The 18304-nt window shown below is 38.4% G+C and overlaps 1 pseudogene; it reads right to left on the bottom strand.

Moving 5' to 3' along the window:
• Window positions 1-14840: 14840 nt before the first annotated feature.
• On the bottom strand, window positions 14841-16751 carry LOC103657762 (annotated as a pseudogene).
• Between the last annotated feature and the right edge of the window lie 1553 nt (window positions 16752-18304).

Below are 18304 nucleotides of genomic sequence, written 5' to 3'. Positions count from 1 at the left end.
TTTTTTTTTTAAATGATTTTTTATTATATTATATTAGTCACCATACAGTACATCCCCGGTTTCCAATGTAAGGCTCGATGATTCATTAGTTGCGTGTAACACCCAGTCATGGCAGCATTTTCTAATGCAGTTGTATTTTAGAACAGCTCAGACAGATTCAAATTTGAATACCCCAAATGCTGAGCATACCTATGACTTCTCAATTGGGGAATGCTAACTCAAGCATTAGAACAAGACCACTGTGTGAGTTTTCTGTGGCTGCTGTAAAAAAATTAGTGCAAAATGGGTGACCTAAAATAACAAATTTGTTCTCTCTCACTTCTGGAGGCCAGAAGTCTGAAATGAAGGCGTTGGCAGAGTTGGTTCCTGTTGGTTCACAAAACAGCCCCCTAGCACAGAGGGCAAGGAGAGGCTGAAGAGAGAGGCAGACCACTTCAGATTGGTAGATGGCAGTTTTAATGAAAGCAAGGGAGCTTACTTATGAGGCTTGTCTTGGGTGGCTAAAAGAGGAAATAGATCTCTACACCTGCCCACCAGAATCTTAAAAGTTTATATATAGGCCGTAACTAGGTCCTGTCACATATACTATACCGATGGTCTCAACAAAACCTTACTGTCTCAGGGCCATGTCCTTGGAACGGCTCCCACTGGAGGAACAGTAGGCCGAGCTAGATGTTCTAAGGACACAGGAGAGGATGAGGAGCCTCTGATTGCCCAGATCCAGATCAGGGGTCAACCAGTGGTCATGTTTTCTTTATTACCCCCTCCAACAACTACTTCTGGAGGCTCTGAGGAAAAGTCTGCTCTGTGCATCTCTCTTAGCTTCTGGTGTCTGCTGGAAATCCTTGGCATTCCTTGGCTTGTAGATGCATCACTCCAGACTCTGCCATCTTCTTTACAAGTTCTCTTTGTGTGTCTTCTTTCCTTTTCTTCTAAGGTCAGTTGTCATTGGATTTAGTGTCCACCTTAAACGAGGATGATCTTATCTTGAGGTTCTTCATTTACATCTGCAAAGACCCTTTTTTCCAAAAAAGGTTACATTTACAGGTTCATGGTGGATATATCTTTTGGGGGACCATCATTTAACCCACTACACTCATTTTCACAATGAACACCTTCCAGTTTGATCATGTCCCAAGAATAAAACTGAAAGGCTCTGTGAGGTAAAGAGGATTCTGTATGTGTACAGACAAGAATTTGTGGTCTGTGCACTGTGACTTCAGCTCACGATGGCCGATGAGCTGATAGTGCCTACCAGACCCAAGAGAGCCTACTGACAATCATCTCTGCACCTCCCTTCATCGGGTGCTATTGCTTCATGCTTCCTAGCTTAATACTCTTACTTAAAGCTCCTTACATTCAATCCTTCTAAATGTGTCTATCTTTTCCCCCTTCCTAAAAAAAGACTGCCTGATCAGGAGCTACACTGTCATAGAGATGAGTTCAGTTGAAAGAATGAAATAATATTCTTGGGAAAGGATGTATTTTTTTTTCTTTGAATTCAACTTTTATATTCCATTTGTCCTGCTTTGTTTTAGTTTAACTTTTGAGCATTTTTGGCTAGAGACATCTCTTGTACTTGTCTTATAAATGGCTTTCTGATACTACTCTATCATGGCTTTCCTTTAGACAATATACTGTGATATCTTCTCCTAAAACAACATGTCACAGTTTTGCTTAAACTTTGTGGTGATTCCATAATTACTGTAAGATAAACTAAAAAAGGATTCACATGAAATAAAATTCAACTCTAGCCTACACCTTTGGCTGTGTCTTTCCCTCGCAACTCTCATATCCAGGATAGGAGAAGATGCACAATGAATGAGCTTCTCATTAGGCCCCAAAACATGTCACTCTTTGTCACATTTTTTGTGCCTTTGCACAGGCTGATCCCTATGTTTGAAATGTGTTCTACCTTTTCCTTTTGACTTCCTATTAATCCTTCAAAACCCATTGCATATGTCTTCCCTTCTCTGACACCTTCTCACACTCCTGGGGGCAGAGGTAGTCTCTTCCCTTTCAGCACTGTATTTATGCCAATATTATATCAAATATAAAGCTGTATTAACAATTTATGGGTAGTCATTCATTCAAAGACATGCTTGAGTGAACTCACTATGTTCAGGAACTATGCACTGTAATTTTCTGAATATGCTTACTTCCTTCACTGGTCATTAAGCCCCATGGGGAAAATGATGGACTTTGTATCCCTAGTGCCTCACACAGTGATTATGAGATCTAAGGAAACACTTGACGAATAGATGAATGAATACGCAAATGAAAGGAGAGATTGAATGTTGCTAAAGAATATTTTGGTCAATTCAGATATATTCTTAGGCTATAGATATCCAGGCCAACCTTCTTAACTTATGATTCTTTACATTCTGTCATATAATTTACTTACCATTATATAACAGAATTAAGCCACTATTCTAAGGAAAAATTATATATTCAAAGCATAACTAAATACTTGAGAATGAAAGGACCAAGTATTGGCTTTCTTCAGAAGTGATATCAACTATTTTACATTCAGACCATCTAGAAATTAATCTCTGTCTAAACATAAATTCTTCTAAAAAGCACTCTGTAATAAAAACAGTGTTGGCTGTGCCCTTTAGTGTTTCCTGGGGTGACTTGTCAGGGTGACACATTATATACATTACATCAGTGTGCCTTATTGTCAACCTCTGATTTGTCTGCTCTGTCCTTGTGCACCTTCCCAGGCAGGAAGGCACTGAAAGTATATACAGAGGTGGAGGATGCTGTATTTGGCAATAAATGCAAGGGCACTGAAGATACATGCTTCAGGTTGACATGTAATACCTAATTCAGAGTTTCATTATCATTAAAACAAAAAGGAAGAAGGAGGTGAGTAGAAAAGGGGATGGTAATTCATAGCCTAGATGGTATATTGGGCTTTCATATGTCCTGTTTTATATGGCAAGGCCAGCAGCCTTTGAATGCAACATCCTTCTCTGTAACATACATTGACTTTGACGCTGCACCTTGATGAATGCATACCCAGTGTGCTGTTTCTCTCCCTTATATTTTGTTGGAACAAATAGTAAGTTGTCCATTTTTTTTCACACTTTATTAAGTATATCTCTGTTGATGTCCATCTGCAGAGCAAATTAACCAAAATAAGAAAGGAATGTCTTTATTCATGCAAAGCAATGAAATCATAATCCCAGAAATACAAACACATGTCCTCATTGCCCTCATCAATGGCTAGCAGAGTTTAAAAATATGACTTGACTTGTGTGTCATTCTCGATGTCCTTCAGTTCGATACCTGAAACTATTTACTACCTGAAGTATGGTACGTACTCTAGTGGTCAAAATCGGTTCAGTTTTGAATGTTTTTCTTTAAACATTTACTCTTACTGAATGGAAATTATTTTGTGTTCCAAAGATAGTATATAGGGGCACCTGGGTGGCTCAGTCAGTTAAGCGTTTTCCTTTGGCTCAGGTCATGATCCCAGGATCCTGGAATTGGGCTCCCTCTTCAGTGGGGAGCCTGCTTTTCCCTCTGCCTGCCGCTCCCCCTGCTTGTGCTCTCTCTTTCTCTCTCTCTCTTTTTTTTTTTTGTAAAAATTTTATTTATTCGACAGAGATAGAGACAGCCAGCGAGAGAGGGAACACAAGCGGGGGGAGTGGGAGAGGAAGAAGCAGGCTCATAGCAGAAGAGCCTGATGTGGGGCTCCATCCCAGATTGCTGGGATCACACCCTGAGCCGAAGGCAGACGCTCAACCGCTCTGCCACCCAGGCGCCCCGCTCTCTCTTTCTCTATCAAGTAAATAAATAAAATAAAAAAAAATAAGATAGTATATAAAAGGCAAGGTGATGCATATAAAAGCAAATGGACTAAGAGTTAACAGACATTTATACACTAGATTTATGGCATTGGGCAAGTTCCTTAACCTCTTTTTGCCTCAGTTTCCTCATCTGTAAAATGACAAGGTTGAATAAAATCATAACAGCATACCTTTATATAGGATTTATTCTTTTCCTGGCACTGTTCTAAGTGCTTTTTGTATAATTCATTAAATACTCAGAGAGAGCTATGGAGTGAAATCTATTATCAATTCTTTTTATTTTTTAAAAATGTTTATAGGTGGAGAAAGACAGGCAGTGACAAGAGGTAACTTGCCCAAAGTCACACAGCTAGTAAGTGACAGAGCTGAAATTTTCACTGGGGTATTGTGGCCTTAGGATCCATGTTCTTAATTGTTATCCATACTTCTTCGAGTACTTTAGTGACTATATTTTTACTGTTGTGTAGGAAGGGGAAATGTTATCTAGAAACTAGTACCTAATTTTGTATAAAATTTGTTTTCTTGCCCAGAATCAGTAGGAGGTATAATATTCATACACCAAGCCAATATGAATCTGTTTTTAAAAATCTTTTATGAAATACTTTCTTGAAACTATGGTGAATCATTTCAATGGAGAGGACAAAAATAGGACAGTGGGGCTGAACATTCCCATCCTTAGTTCATCTTAGAAAGAATTTCCATTTCTTAATGATTTTGGACTGATTAAGTCAGAGTAGACAATATTTTCTAGGGATATCCATCTTTTTTTTTTACATTTTTATTTAAATTTCAGTGAGTTAACATACAGCATAATATTAGTTTTAGGTGTACAATATAATGATTCAACACTTTGATACAACATGTGCTCATCACAAGTACACTCCTTAATCCCCACCACCAATTTAACCCATTCCCCCCTTCCCTCTGGTAATCATCAGTTTGTTCTCTATAGTTAAGAGTCTGTTTCTTGGTCTGCTTCTCTTGCTCTCTTTTTCCTCTTTGCTCATTTGGTTTTTTTTCTTTAATTCCTCATATGAGTGAAATCATATGGTTTTGTCTTTCTCTGACTGACTTATTTCACTTAGCATAATACTCTCTAGCTCTATCCATGTCATTGCAAATGGCAAGATTTAGTTCTTTTTTATGGTTGAGTAATATTCCAGTGTGTGTGTGTGTGTGTGTGTGTGTGTGTGTGTGTGTGTGTGTATACATACATACATACATACACACCATGTCTTCTTTGTCCATTCATCTGTTGATAGACATCTGGCCTCTTTCCATATTTTGGCTGTTGTAGATAATGCTGCTATAAATACTGGGGTGCATGTATGTCTTTGAATTAGTATTTTTGTATTCTTTGGATAACTGTCTATTCTTTGCTAGATCATAGGGTAGTTCTGTTTTTAACTTTTTGAGGAACCTCCATACTGTTTTCCACAGTGGCTGTACCAGTTTGCATTCCTGTTAATAGTGCAAGAAGTCCTCTCCACATCCTTGCCAACACCTATTATTTCTTATGTTGTTGATTTTAGCCGTTTTGACAGGTGTGAGGTAATATTGCATTGTAGTTTTGATTTGCATTTCCCTGGTGATGAGTGATGATGAGCATCTTTTCATGTGTCTGTTGACCATCTGTATGCCTTCTTTGGGAAAATGTCTACTCATGTCTTTTGCCCATTTTTAATCAGATTATTTTGGGGGTATTGAGTTGTATAAATTCTTCATATATTTTGGATACTAATCCTTTATCAGATACGTCATTTCTAATTATCGTCTCCCATTCTGTAGGTTGCCTTTTAGTTTTGTTGATTGTTTTCTCCACTGTGCAGAAGCTTTTTATTTTGATGAAGTCCACATAATTTATTTTTGATTTTGTTTCTCTTGCCTCAGGAGATACATCTAGAAAGAAGTTGCTATGGTAGGGTTATCAATCTTAAGGATTGGGCAGAAAGCATAGAATATGCATAAAGTTCCTGCACATCATTATCTCTCATATAGATATGGAAGAAACAGAAACATACATTTGGCCATGTTACTGAGAATTGGCCTTGGTCTGGTTAGAGAGAATTCTAATTATTTTTCTACTCTTGATGATGTCTGTTGGGTGCTGGATAAGAATGTGGCCACTATGAAAACTTTAAAGTGATAGATAATATGTTACTTTCTAGTAAAATTTTGATATGCAATTAGTGTTGTTTAGTAAGAAATTTGTGATACTTGGACTCAAAGCCAGAATTTGAAATCAGAATATACCCTTTCATTGTCTTATGACCCTGGGGAAATAAATTTTTATCCTCCAGATTTGTCATCTATAAAATGGAGTTAGTAATAATTTATCTTAAAGGTCTGAATGATAATTAGTTTTGTACACGTTAGTCATCATATGCAGGTAAGTTATTACTGTGATTGTTATGAAGTATTTATTAGGCATGCCTTACCAATGAACGTGTGATACTCCCTCTCCAGTTTTCACCTTCACACTTTTTTTTCCCTGCATCTTAAGGCTTGGGATAATATTTTTCAGATTTTTAATATTCCAATTAGAGACATGTTTTTTTTTTTTAAAACAACATATGGACTAATAGAAGAAGGAACAAAATGAAATAAGGAAAAGGATAATAGAAAAGGAAAACTTTAGAGGAACGAAACAGTATAGTGATCATCTTTTGATATTTCAGCCTGTTAGACTCTGTAATATTCTGTTGTATTTTGGTAATACCACTTAGCCCCTGCCTGTGGTTCCTGTGAGGCTGTCGTTCATAGAACTGCACTCCCACAGGGGTGGCCTGGTGACCTAGACTGGCTAGTTGTTTTATTCATTGATCAGTGGAAAGAGAGTCCTTCCCTGCACTTTTGTTGACTCTTTTTTTTTTTTAAATTTTTTTTTTTAAAAGATTTTACTTATTTGACAGAGAGAGACACAGTGAGAGAGGGAACACAAGCAGGGGGAATGGGAGAGGGAGAAGCAGGCTTCCCACTGAGCAGGGAGCCCAATGCGGGGCTCGATCCCAGGACCCTGAGATCATGACCTGAGCTGAAGGCAGACACTTAACAACTGAGCCACCCAGGTGCCCCTTTTGTTGACTCTTAAAAGAGAAAAGCTCTCTCTTCACTTTTGTATCAATAGCTGGGGCAACATAAATGTGGGACTTTCTGTGGCTATGTTACCAGCCCCACCCCCACCGTACTGCAAAAGAAATTTACCTGTAGTAGGAGAGAATGAGACTAAAACACAGAGAAAACAAAACAGGGACAATGGACATAGAAAGCCTTCCTGGATAACATGGTTCTGTGTTTGCAGCCAGTTGTCCCTGAGGTCTAATCCACCTCTAATTTTCCCATTCAGTCAGTGAATATTTACTGAGTGCCTACCAAGTCAAGTGCCAAGCACTATTCTAGGTTTTGGGGATTTAAAACCGTTAAAAATGCTTGCTTCGTGGAATTTACATTCTAGTAGGAAGAGGCAGACAATAAACATGATAATTAAGTAAATTACATAGTACATTAGAGAACGATAAATCCTATGAGATACAGGGAACCAAGTAGGGTGAAAAAATATGTGGGCAAAGCTGGGAGAAAGGAAGTAGGCAGGTTTTGATTTAAATAAGAGTTATGGAGGGCATTTGACCCTATTTGAAAGAGGTGAGAGAGTGAACCAAACAGGTATCTGGGAAGAATGGTCCAAGGAGCTGAAACAGCAAGTACAGCAACCTCCAGCAAGAAGATGCCCCGTGTGTGCCAGAGACAAGGTAGCCAGTGTGGCTGAAACTGCCTGAGGGAAAAATTGAAGGAGGTAAGGCCAGAGAGGCAAAATGGGCTGGGTCCATGTTATATAGGGCCATATAGCCGTTGCAAGAGTTTTGTTTTTATCTCTGTGAAATGTGAAGCCATTGCTAGGTTTTAAGCAGCAAAGTGAAATGACCTGGGTTATATATTTGAAGGACTTCTTGAGAAGGACTGGAGGGGGAGAAAAATGGAAGTAGAAAAAATTAGGAAGGACGTTATTTTAATAGTTCAAGGAGGAGATACTACTGGTGACTTGGACAAGGATGTGAAAAATGGTTGGGTTATGGATTTGAATACAAGGCCAGTTGGATTTCCTGAGGTATAGGGTGATATTTGGAGGAAAAGAGAAAGATCAATAATGATATCATTTTTCCCCCCTGAGCAGCTGGCAGGTGGCTTTGCTATCAGCAGCTGAGATTGTGAGGTGGGTGGAGCAGAAATTTAGTTTTGGGCATGTGGAGTTTAAGATATCTGTTAGACATCTGAGTGGTTACAATAGCAAGGAATTGAATGTGTGATTCTGGAGTTAAGAAAATGGGTCTGTGAGAGGTATGAATTTGGTATTTAATGACAGGAAAATGGAGAAATTTGCCAAAGCAATATATGAAGGCAGAGAAAATCCAAGAACAGAGTTCCAGGGTAATCCAGTAGTTAGAGGTCATAGAGCTATAGAGGAATCCCTGTGAGAAAAAATGAGCTGTGTTGTGGGAGGGAAACCAGTAGAGGGTGGTGCTCTGTCAGGCAAGTGAAGAAAGTGGATCCAGGAGGAAGGCTTGATCAATTGTGTCAAATGGGTCAGCATGGAAACCACTGATGGCCTCGATAGAAGAAGTTTCCTGGAAGTAGTTTAAGTGCAATAGCTGGAGCAAATCTTGACTAGAATGCCTTGAGAAATCATAGGAGAAGAATAATTGGCAGACACTGAGGGTAAGCAACTTTGTTGTGAGTTTTTGCTGTGAAGGGAAACAAATAAGGCAGCATTTAGCTGAAAAGAAGGATTGCAGTTTTTTAAGAAAATATTTTTTTTAAAAGGAGAAATTATAGCACATTTGTAGATCAATAGAAATGAATCCAGAAGAAAAGAAAAATTAGTGATGAATGAGTAAGGGGGAGGAATTGCTGGATCGAGTTCCCTGAGCAGGGGAGAGGAAAATGGAATCAAGGGGGCAAATGCAGAAGGATTTTACAAGAAAATAGTACCTCTATAGTAACAGGAAGAAAGGCAGAGTCTGCAGAAATAGATACTGTGATGGGCTAAATATAGGAGCTTAGAGTCTGGGGAAATTCTCTTTCCAGTTACTTGAGCCAATGAATTTGACTTACACCACTTCAAGATAGTTCCTAATATAACCAAAAGTCTCTTGAGAGAATACGCAAAGGAAGTTAAATTATTTCCCTAGAGTCATACAGCTAATAATATAGCACACTGCTTCCTAATGGAGTGGCGCTGGAGTTAGCCAGAGCTTGGAGCTTGTGTTTTATCCTAAGGCTAACCTAACTCAGGCCTGTAAAGAGCTTCTTACTCATCATTCGTGCAGTTGTTTGTTGAGCGACTAATAGGCATCATATGGAAAAAGAAATGTGACAATATCAATGAAGAAGAGTTACTTGATGCATTGCTAAAATACAGTAGGGAGATTTCATTGGTTTAGAAATATCTAGTGAGACTTCTGTAAAGAGTGACATTTAAACTGGGACTAGAATGATGGGAAGAAGTTAAGATGCAAAGGGAGCAGGAAAAGCATTTGAGGCACTGAGAACAATGTTGACCATGTTTGTGGTAGGAGAGAAATAGAAGTGTCATGGACAGAATGAAGAAAAAGGACTGGAGCAGAGACTCCAAAAAGAACTTGGTATGTGATGAGACTAGAACATAGGTTGAACAAGATCATGGTTCTTCTAATATGGTATTTAAATACAAGTAGATCAGGATGGCAGAGTGGGAAGATCCTGAGCTCATCTCCTCCCATGGACACACCAAAATCTGATTAATAGTACAACTATCTCTGAAAATGAACTGAAGACTAGCAGAAGAGATCTTACATAACTAGGGATATAAAGAAAAAGCCACATGGAAATGGGTAGGAGGGGTGGAGATGTGGACTATTTAGGACACACACATCTAGAATGACCACTCAAAAGTCAAAAGTGGGAGGGATATCACGAACATAGAGGCCTTCCCTGAGGAATGAGGGGTCTGAGCCTCCACACTACACACTGGATGGATCCCTATAATGTCTGGCTTTGAAAACCAGCGGTACTTAAAACCAGGAGAGCTGGAGGGGGATAAGGAACTGAGCCTCTGCTCTTAAAGGGCATGCACAAAATCTCACACTCCAAGTCAGCACAGAGGGCACAGTTTGTGAAGTACCCAAGTTACATGTGAAGAAGATCCATGACAAATTCTAGGGTATGTGGTGGAGTGGCACCAATCTGTTGGAATGTTCTTCAGGGATGAAAACACTGACAAATATCATTTCTTTCTTTCATTTTTTATTTTCCACTTCCCGTATACCAAGCTGGCCCAGTGCGGACTGGCATCATTTCTGACTCTCCGTCTACCGCGCTAGCATTATTCATCCTGCTTTAGCATTCTCTGGTGGACTCACCTTGCCCAAACCACTTGCCCTAGCGCTGCACACCTCCCTAGTGTCTTTCCTCCCTGCCACACAGAGCAGATACAGAGCATTCCATCCCCAAACCGCAGAATTCATGTTCTTTTCAAGAGTACGTGAAACATTTTCCAAAATAGATCACATGACAGGCCACAAAATAAGTCTCATTAAATTCATTAAGATTGAAATCATACCAAGCATCTTTTTAAAACAATGGTATGAAACTAGAAATTGATTAAAAGGTAAAAACTGGAAAAAAAGCCCACAAACATTTTGAGGCTAAACAACATGCTACTAAACAACCAACAGGTCAATGAAGAAATCAAAGAAGAAATTAAAAAAAGAGAGAGAGGCAAACCAAGAAACAGGCTCTTAACTATAGAGAACAAACTGATAGTTACCAGGGGGGAGGTCCGGTGGGGGGATGGGTTAAATAGGTGATGGGAATCAGGTGAAGTATGAGTTGTTCAATAACCATATTGCACACCTGAAGCTAATATGACACTGTATGTTAACTAACTGGAATTAAAATAAAATTTTTTTAAAAGTGCAAGTCTTCAATTAAATGCACAAAATAAAGAATAGACAATTGTAGAATACTTGAAAAATACTCCCAATTTAATTTAATCAATCTATAGCCACATATAACATAAGAAGGATCTCACACAACAGGATACAGCTACAGTCACAGTGTTCTCTCTCTCTCTCATAACTTCAGAATACTATTGATAATGCTGGGCTTAGAATTCCTTCTCAAAAGAATTCTTTGGGGTACCTAGGTGGCTCAGTCATTTAATTGTCCAACTCTTGATTTTGGCTCAGGTCATGATCTCCAGGTTGTGAGATCAAGCACCCCCCCCACCCCGCCAGCCCTGCTCAGGATCCACACTAGGCGTGGAGCCTGCTTAAGATTGTCTCTCTCCCTCTCCCTCTGCCCTCCCCCCACTAGTGCATGCACTCTCTCTCTCTCAAAAAAAAAAAAAAATTCAAGTAGAAAGTACTGTATAAAGCAAGTTTGTTCCATCGTTCAAATATTTATAATTTAGGACAGAAAAGTTTTAAAATTAGGGTAAAGCATTTACCTATACAAATTATATTTCTATTTTGCCTTCTAAAACCATGGATTTTTCTGATTTTCAGAAGGGTGTGAATGTGTGTATGTTTCAAACTGTAATTACCTTTAAAACAAATGGGCAAACCAAACAGAAACAGCTTCACAGATACAGGAGACATACTGTTGGTTACAATAGGGGAGGGGTTGGGGGTGTGGGCACTATAACTTAAGAGTATTAAGAGATACAGGCTTCCCATTATAAGATAAATGAGTCATGGGGCTATAATACACAGCATAAGGAATACAGTCAATAATAATAAAATTACTTTGTATGTTGACAAATGGCAACTAGTCTTATTGTGGGGATCATCTCATAATATAAAAATATCAAGTCACTCTAATGTATACCTGAAATTAATAGGATTTTGAATGTCAATTACACATCAATTTTTTAAAAAGTCCTACATATTGAAGAAATCTTGGAAACAGAATAAAAGGATAAAATCATATTTATGTTATTCACATAAAATTGTCCACCAAATTATATCTCTAAACTTAACACGTGATTATATTTTCTTTTTCCATTGATTAATTTTCAGGTTATTTCATATATTTTCTATGTTGCAACTAAAAGATCCCTTTACAAATCATCTGTCATTTTTGCACATTTTAGGAGATGTTTACTAAACCACAATTGAGTGGAAAACAGAAAGTCTTTTGGAAGTAGATGGCCGACATTTAAATTGCAGGTCTCGCAATGACTGACTGTCCTCATCTGTAAAATATGAATAAAAATACCACCTTTTATACACTAAAAAATATTTAGTCTGTGAGATTTAAATGAGATTGTATATGTAGAAACATTTTAAGTGACACTGTGTTTTTGTCATCACCAGTATCTTAAATATACACTCATACCACCCTACATTTGTGCTATATGATACTAACTACTTTATTTTCACCAGTGTGTAGTTGACATACAGTATTATATTAGTGTCAGGTGTCAATATAGTGATTCAACATTTATATACATGATAAGGTGATGACCAAAATAAATCTAGTTACCATCTGTCACCATACAAAGTTGTTACAATATTATTAACTATATTCCCTCTGCCATACATTGCATCCCTGAGTCTTATTTATTTTATTATTGGAAGTTTGTATCTTTTAATGCCCTTTCTCTATTTGCTTATCCCACACACTCCTCCCCTCTGGCAACAACCAGATTGTTCTCTGTATCTGAGTTTCTGCTTCGTTTTGTTTGTTTATTTTCTTAGATTCCACATATAAGTAAAATCATACAGTATTTGTCTGTCTTTGTCTGACTTATTTCACTTACCCTAGTACTTCTGAGTCCATCCATGTTGTGCAAAGGCAAGATTTCATTCTTTTTTTTTTTATATAGCTGAGTAATACTCCATTGTATATATGCCACATCTTCTTTATCCATTCACTTATCAGTGGACACTTAGATTGTTCCATATGTTGGCTATTGAAAATAAGGCTGCAATAAACATAGCGTGCATGTATTTTTTCAAATTAGTGTTTTCATTTCTTCAAATAAGACCCAGAATTGGATTACTGGATTGTATAGTAGTTGTATTTTAAATTTTTTGATACCGTCTACCATAGTGGCTTCACCGTTTTGCACTCCTAACAAGAGTGCACTCAAATTCTCTTTCCTCTGCATTCTTGCCAACACTTGATATTTCTTGGCTTTTTAGTAATAGCCCTTCTGACAAGTGTAAGGGGATGGCTCATTGAAGTTTTGATTTTCATTTCCCTGATGATTAGTGATGTCGAGTATCTTTATGTGTGTCTGTTGGTCATCTGTCTTCTTTGAAGAATGTCTGTTCGGGTCCTCTGCCAATTGTTTAATTAGATTGGGTTTTTTTTTTTTTAAATATGGAGTTGTGTGAGTCCTTTATATATTTTGTATATGAACCCTTTATTAGTTATATCACTTGCAGATATCTTCTCCCATTCCGTAGGTTACCTTTTTGTTTTGCTAATGGTTTCCTTCACTGTGCAAAAGCTTTTTTATTTGTATATAGTCTCATTTGTTTATTTTTGGTTTTATTTCACTTGCCTAAGGAGATCCAAAATATTATTGCTAGTACTATTGATCAAAAGCTTACAGCCTCTGTTTTCTTCTAGGAGCTTTATGGTTTCTGGTCTCACATTTAAGTCTTTAATCCATCTTGAACTTGTTTTTGTATATAGTATAAGAAAGTGGTCCAGTTTCATTCTTTTGCATTTAGTTGTCCAGTTTTCTCAACACCATTTATTGAAGAAACTGTCTTTTTTCCTTTGAATATTCTTGCCCCTTATTTGAAGATTAAGTGATCCTATATTTCTGGACTCTCTATTCTGTTCTATTAATCTATGTGTCTGTTTTTTTTTTTTTTTGTCAGTACCATACTATTTTGGTTGCTGTAGCTTTGTAGTATAGTTTGAAGTCAGGGAGTGTGATACCACCAACTTTGGTCTTTCTCAGATTGCTTTGGCTCTTCTGGGTCTTTTATGATTCTATATAAATTTATGATAGTTTGTTGTAGTTCTGTAAAAAATGTCATTGGTATTTTCATGAGGATCACATTGAATCTGTAAATTGCTTTGGGTAGTATGAACATTCTAACAATATTAATTATTCCAATCCATGAACATAGTATATCTTTTCATTGATTTGTGTCATCTTCAGTTTCTTTTATCACCGTCTCATAGTTTTCAGAGTACAGGTCTGTTACCTCCTTGGTTAAATTTATTTCTAGGTATTTTATTGTTTTTGATGCAATTGTAAATGGGATTGTTGTCTTAATTTCTCTTTTCTGATAATTTAATATTAGTGGTACAGAAATGCTACAGATTTATGTATATTAAGCTCATATCCTGTAACTTCACCAAATTCATTTATTAGTCCTAATAGTTTTCAGTGGCATTCCTGGAGTTTTCTATATATAGCATTATGTATCCTGAAAATAGTGACAGTTTTACTCCTTCTTTTCCAATTTGGATACATTTTATTACTTTTTCTTATCTAATTGCTGCAGCTAGGACTTCCAGTACTATGATGAATAACAATGGCAAGAATCAGCATTGTTGTCTTGTTCCTGATCTTAAAGTGTTCAGTTTTTCACTGTTGAGTACGTTAGCTGTGGGTTTGTCATTTGGCCTGTATCATTTTGACGTATGTCTCCTCTATACCCACTTCGTTAAGAGTTCTTATTATAAATGGATGTACAATTTTATCAAATGCTTTTTCTGCATCTGAGATGATCATATGATTTTTATCTTTCATTTTGTTAATGTGGTATATCACATTGATTGATTTGGAGTTACTGAACCATCTTTGCATCCCCAGAATAAACCCTATTTGATCATAGTGTATGACCCTTGTAATATATTGTGAATTTGGTTTGCTAATATATTATATTTTGTTAAGGATTTTTGCATCTATGTTCATCAGGGATATTAGTCTGTAAACTTTTTTCCTTCCTTCCTTCCCTCCCTCCCTCCTTCCCGTCCTCCTTCTCTCTCTCTCTCTCTCTCTCTTTCTTTCTATCTTCTTCTTCTTTTTTTTTTTTTTCATCATTGGAGGATATTACTGAATTCACAACCAACTTGCCAGCTCAGTATGCAGTTCAGATGGAAGAGAGACTTCTGTACAGGAGCCTGTAATGGTGTTTGATCCTATGCTGGCAGTTGTCTAACACAGGCAAACAGTTTTCTCCCCATTTTGTAGTAATTTAATTTTCCTATTAGCAAAAGAGCTCTCCAGCCACCATGGACCAAAGGAACTAGAGTCATAGGATGAGGATTTCCTCTTAGTATTTTTTGTTTTGATATTTGGAACTCCTGAAGCAACGTTCTAGAGCAAGGTGGTCAGGACCTGCTGTGCCCAAAGAATGGATAAAGAAAAAAGATCTATTTATTTTTCATGATTTGATGCACAGTTGAAGAGCATAACACATCATAACAGACGTTGGTCATTAATAAATCACATCCTAGTCTTTCAATGCTTCTGTAACCAGAAGACAGCTTCAGCTTTCCCATGTCTGGGCTTCTAGCCCTTTTAACCCTGAGACATCAATAATGCATATGTCTGGAATCAGTTAAAAAGTTGGTCAAATTCCTTTTCTTAGTTCACCTATTTTTCACTGTCTCTTGGTTCCAGGTTTATCTGAATGATGACCATTTGTCAGTCATTCTCTGCTGTTGCTCATTGGGGTGCTCTCTATTGTCCCCATATTTTATAGGCTGGTTGGGAGAGGGAGCTTGGGAAGTGTGTGCCAATGTAGGGAGGTTGTGAGTCACCAGGATACCTACGGGGATGATCCCTTCCAAGGCTTCAGGAAGTCCTCTGGGAGCCACACCCACATCACCTGGCGGGTATCTGCATATGGTGCCCTGAGCTCCTGATTGCTGATCTGTTACTGACTAGGGAGCTGTTGTGACAAAGAATTCCTTGTTCACAGTGTCTTAAGCTTTCGGGGATGCAACCTGTGATTGCCTGGCAGATCTCGGTGGCAGCTGCCTCTCTCATCTCTAGTGAGGCTTGCTCACTATTCCAAGCTATGTGGGGCATACAAATGAGATTCGGTACATCTTTCAAGGGACCCTAAGCAAAGCTGAAATGCTCTGATTCATGCACTTCGAGGCCTGCCCCAAGTATCTTGCCTTCCTTGAGGGCTTGGGCTAAGGCTTTCTCATTCACCAGCCCACCGTGGGCTGCATTCACTAGGAATGCTTCATGGCTCATTGATGTGGTGGTGGTTATGTTCATTGAGATTACAGTGCAAGGAGACCCAGTCACTCTGATACAGTACGTCCTGCAGGGCATGGACCCTCTGCACACCCAGGGACTACCCTATCCTGTCCTGTAAGTAGGGGTCATAAAATGTGATGCTGAATCCAAAGGCCTTGGCTGGAACAGTAACCACCTGACCTGTGCAACAGAAGCGGATGAGGCCCAGTGCCTCCCCATGGATGCAGGCTGCTCGAGAGGTGTCCATCTGCCCAATGCTCTGGACCAGTGTGCCTTCCTACAGCACCTGGTAAAACCATGTGTTCCGCTGGTAAAGTTTAAGGATGTGACAGTTGCTGGAGTCAGCTGTCTCTTCTACTGCCACTGAGGGATGTTGCACGTGGCAGTCCCGAGCTTGCCAGCAGCCTTGATGTCAGTGTTGTTGTAGCTGCTCCCAGTCTGCACGATCATTCTCCAGGTCGTCCCTGGTAAGGGTGATGATGGTTTGGCATATGCATCACCGAAGGTCCCTCAGGACTGGCATCACCATAGTCTGGTCTCTGTCACTGAGTAGAGCCACCAGAGGGTGAGGGTGCAGGGGGCTGTTCATGATCTGGGGGTGAATACCTTCACAAATTCTGTCTAATCGCTGTCTCTTGATTTTGTGCTTATCCATAAGGCAAATTTTAAAAAAGATTTTATTTACTTATTCATTTATTTATTTAGAGTGGAGGAAGTGGGGAGGATTGGAGGGGAAGGGAGAGGGAGAGAATCTCCAGCAGACTCCTCGCTGAGCTTGGAGCCTAAGGGATAGGAGGACCCGGAGATCCTGACCTGAGCTGAAACAGAAAGTCCATTTCTCAACCAACTGAGCCACCTTGGCACCACAAGGGCCATTCTTCATGGAACTTTGCAACTCTCTGATTCAAAAGGCAAAATGGTCCTCTAAGAATTTAGGGGAATGTGCAGGAGTGTGTGGCATTATGCCATTATGAACCCAATATAAAGCTGTCCATAAACTATAGTTCACACAATGGGCTGTCTCTGTGTTTAAGGGAATCCAGGTTCATTGGGTCAAAACCATTTAGGGAAACTCTGGTTCAGCTCCAGGCCTTGGGTGCAGGTTCAGGGCCCACCTTACAGTCTTGCATTGTCTTTTGGCTCTTTCCCAGTCCTGTCCTGGGACCAGGAGGGGTATCAACGACCCTGTGGGTGTGGATGGCGTTGGACCGACCTTGGCTGTAGGGATCAGACCTCCACACAATGGCCTGTTTGAGGAAGGAGCCATTTCTTTTGTTCTTTTGTTCTGTTTCCCTGCTAGACAATAGAGGCTGAGAGTTCACAGTATAAATTATTATTATTATTTTTAGCTCTTCATCATAGTTGGTGATTTTGAATGTTTTCTCTTTATTCATAAAACTGTAGAAAATTAGAAAATACTTAAAAATAGAAAAGAAGCAAATAAAAATTATCTGAGAGTTTGCCAGTGATAGTACCATTCACGTTTTAGAATAATTTATCTCTCTTTATGTATTTGTATATTTGTGTGTAATTATATGTATATGTTTATGTGTGTGTGTGTATATATATATATATATATATATATATATAATTTTTATGGTGTAAAATTGTGATCATGTTACCTACACAACTGGCATTATATATACCCACATATATACAAGTGCTTTTTCACTTCATGTTTTTTCATAAGTATTTTCCAGTTATCACATAAACTTTGAAAACATCATTTTTAAAATTTCTATAATATTCCATTAAAGGTGTTTCCACAATTTATATAACTCTTTTCCTTTTGTTTGGTTTTATGTTTTCAATTTTATACTATTATAAGCAATTCTGCATAAAATATGCTTGTACAACAGATTTGGTTCACAACCGATTATCTCCTTAGAATATGTTGAGAAGAGAACTTATTCTATTAGAATGTAAGAATACCTTTAAGAGTCTTAAATGCAAATCCTGCAATTGTACTGTGTTTAGGTGTATTTAGTCCTGTTGGGGAAATTCCGGGAAACTCTCTTTAGGGCAAGGAAGTTTTAACAGCTTACTTACTCAGCATGCATTTCTTGAATTCACAGTGTGTACCAACAGCTCTCTCAGGTGTTGGAGATCATCAGAGATGAAAAAGGCAGTTTTGCTCTGATGAGATATACTCCAGAGAAGTGTTGTGCCTCTCCTTTAGTCAAGATGACCTTTTACTAGGAAGGCCCACCTTCCCATGTCCCAACACAACTCCCAGTTTAACTCATCTCTTTCCTGTGGAGGCCTT

Source organism: Ursus maritimus, unplaced genomic scaffold (assembly GCF_017311325.1).
Source record: "Ursus maritimus isolate PB19 unplaced genomic scaffold, ASM1731132v1 scaffold_2, whole genome shotgun sequence".
NCBI lineage: Eukaryota > Metazoa > Chordata > Mammalia > Carnivora > Ursidae > Ursus > Ursus maritimus.
This window is presented reverse-complemented; position numbering and strand designations above follow the sequence as displayed.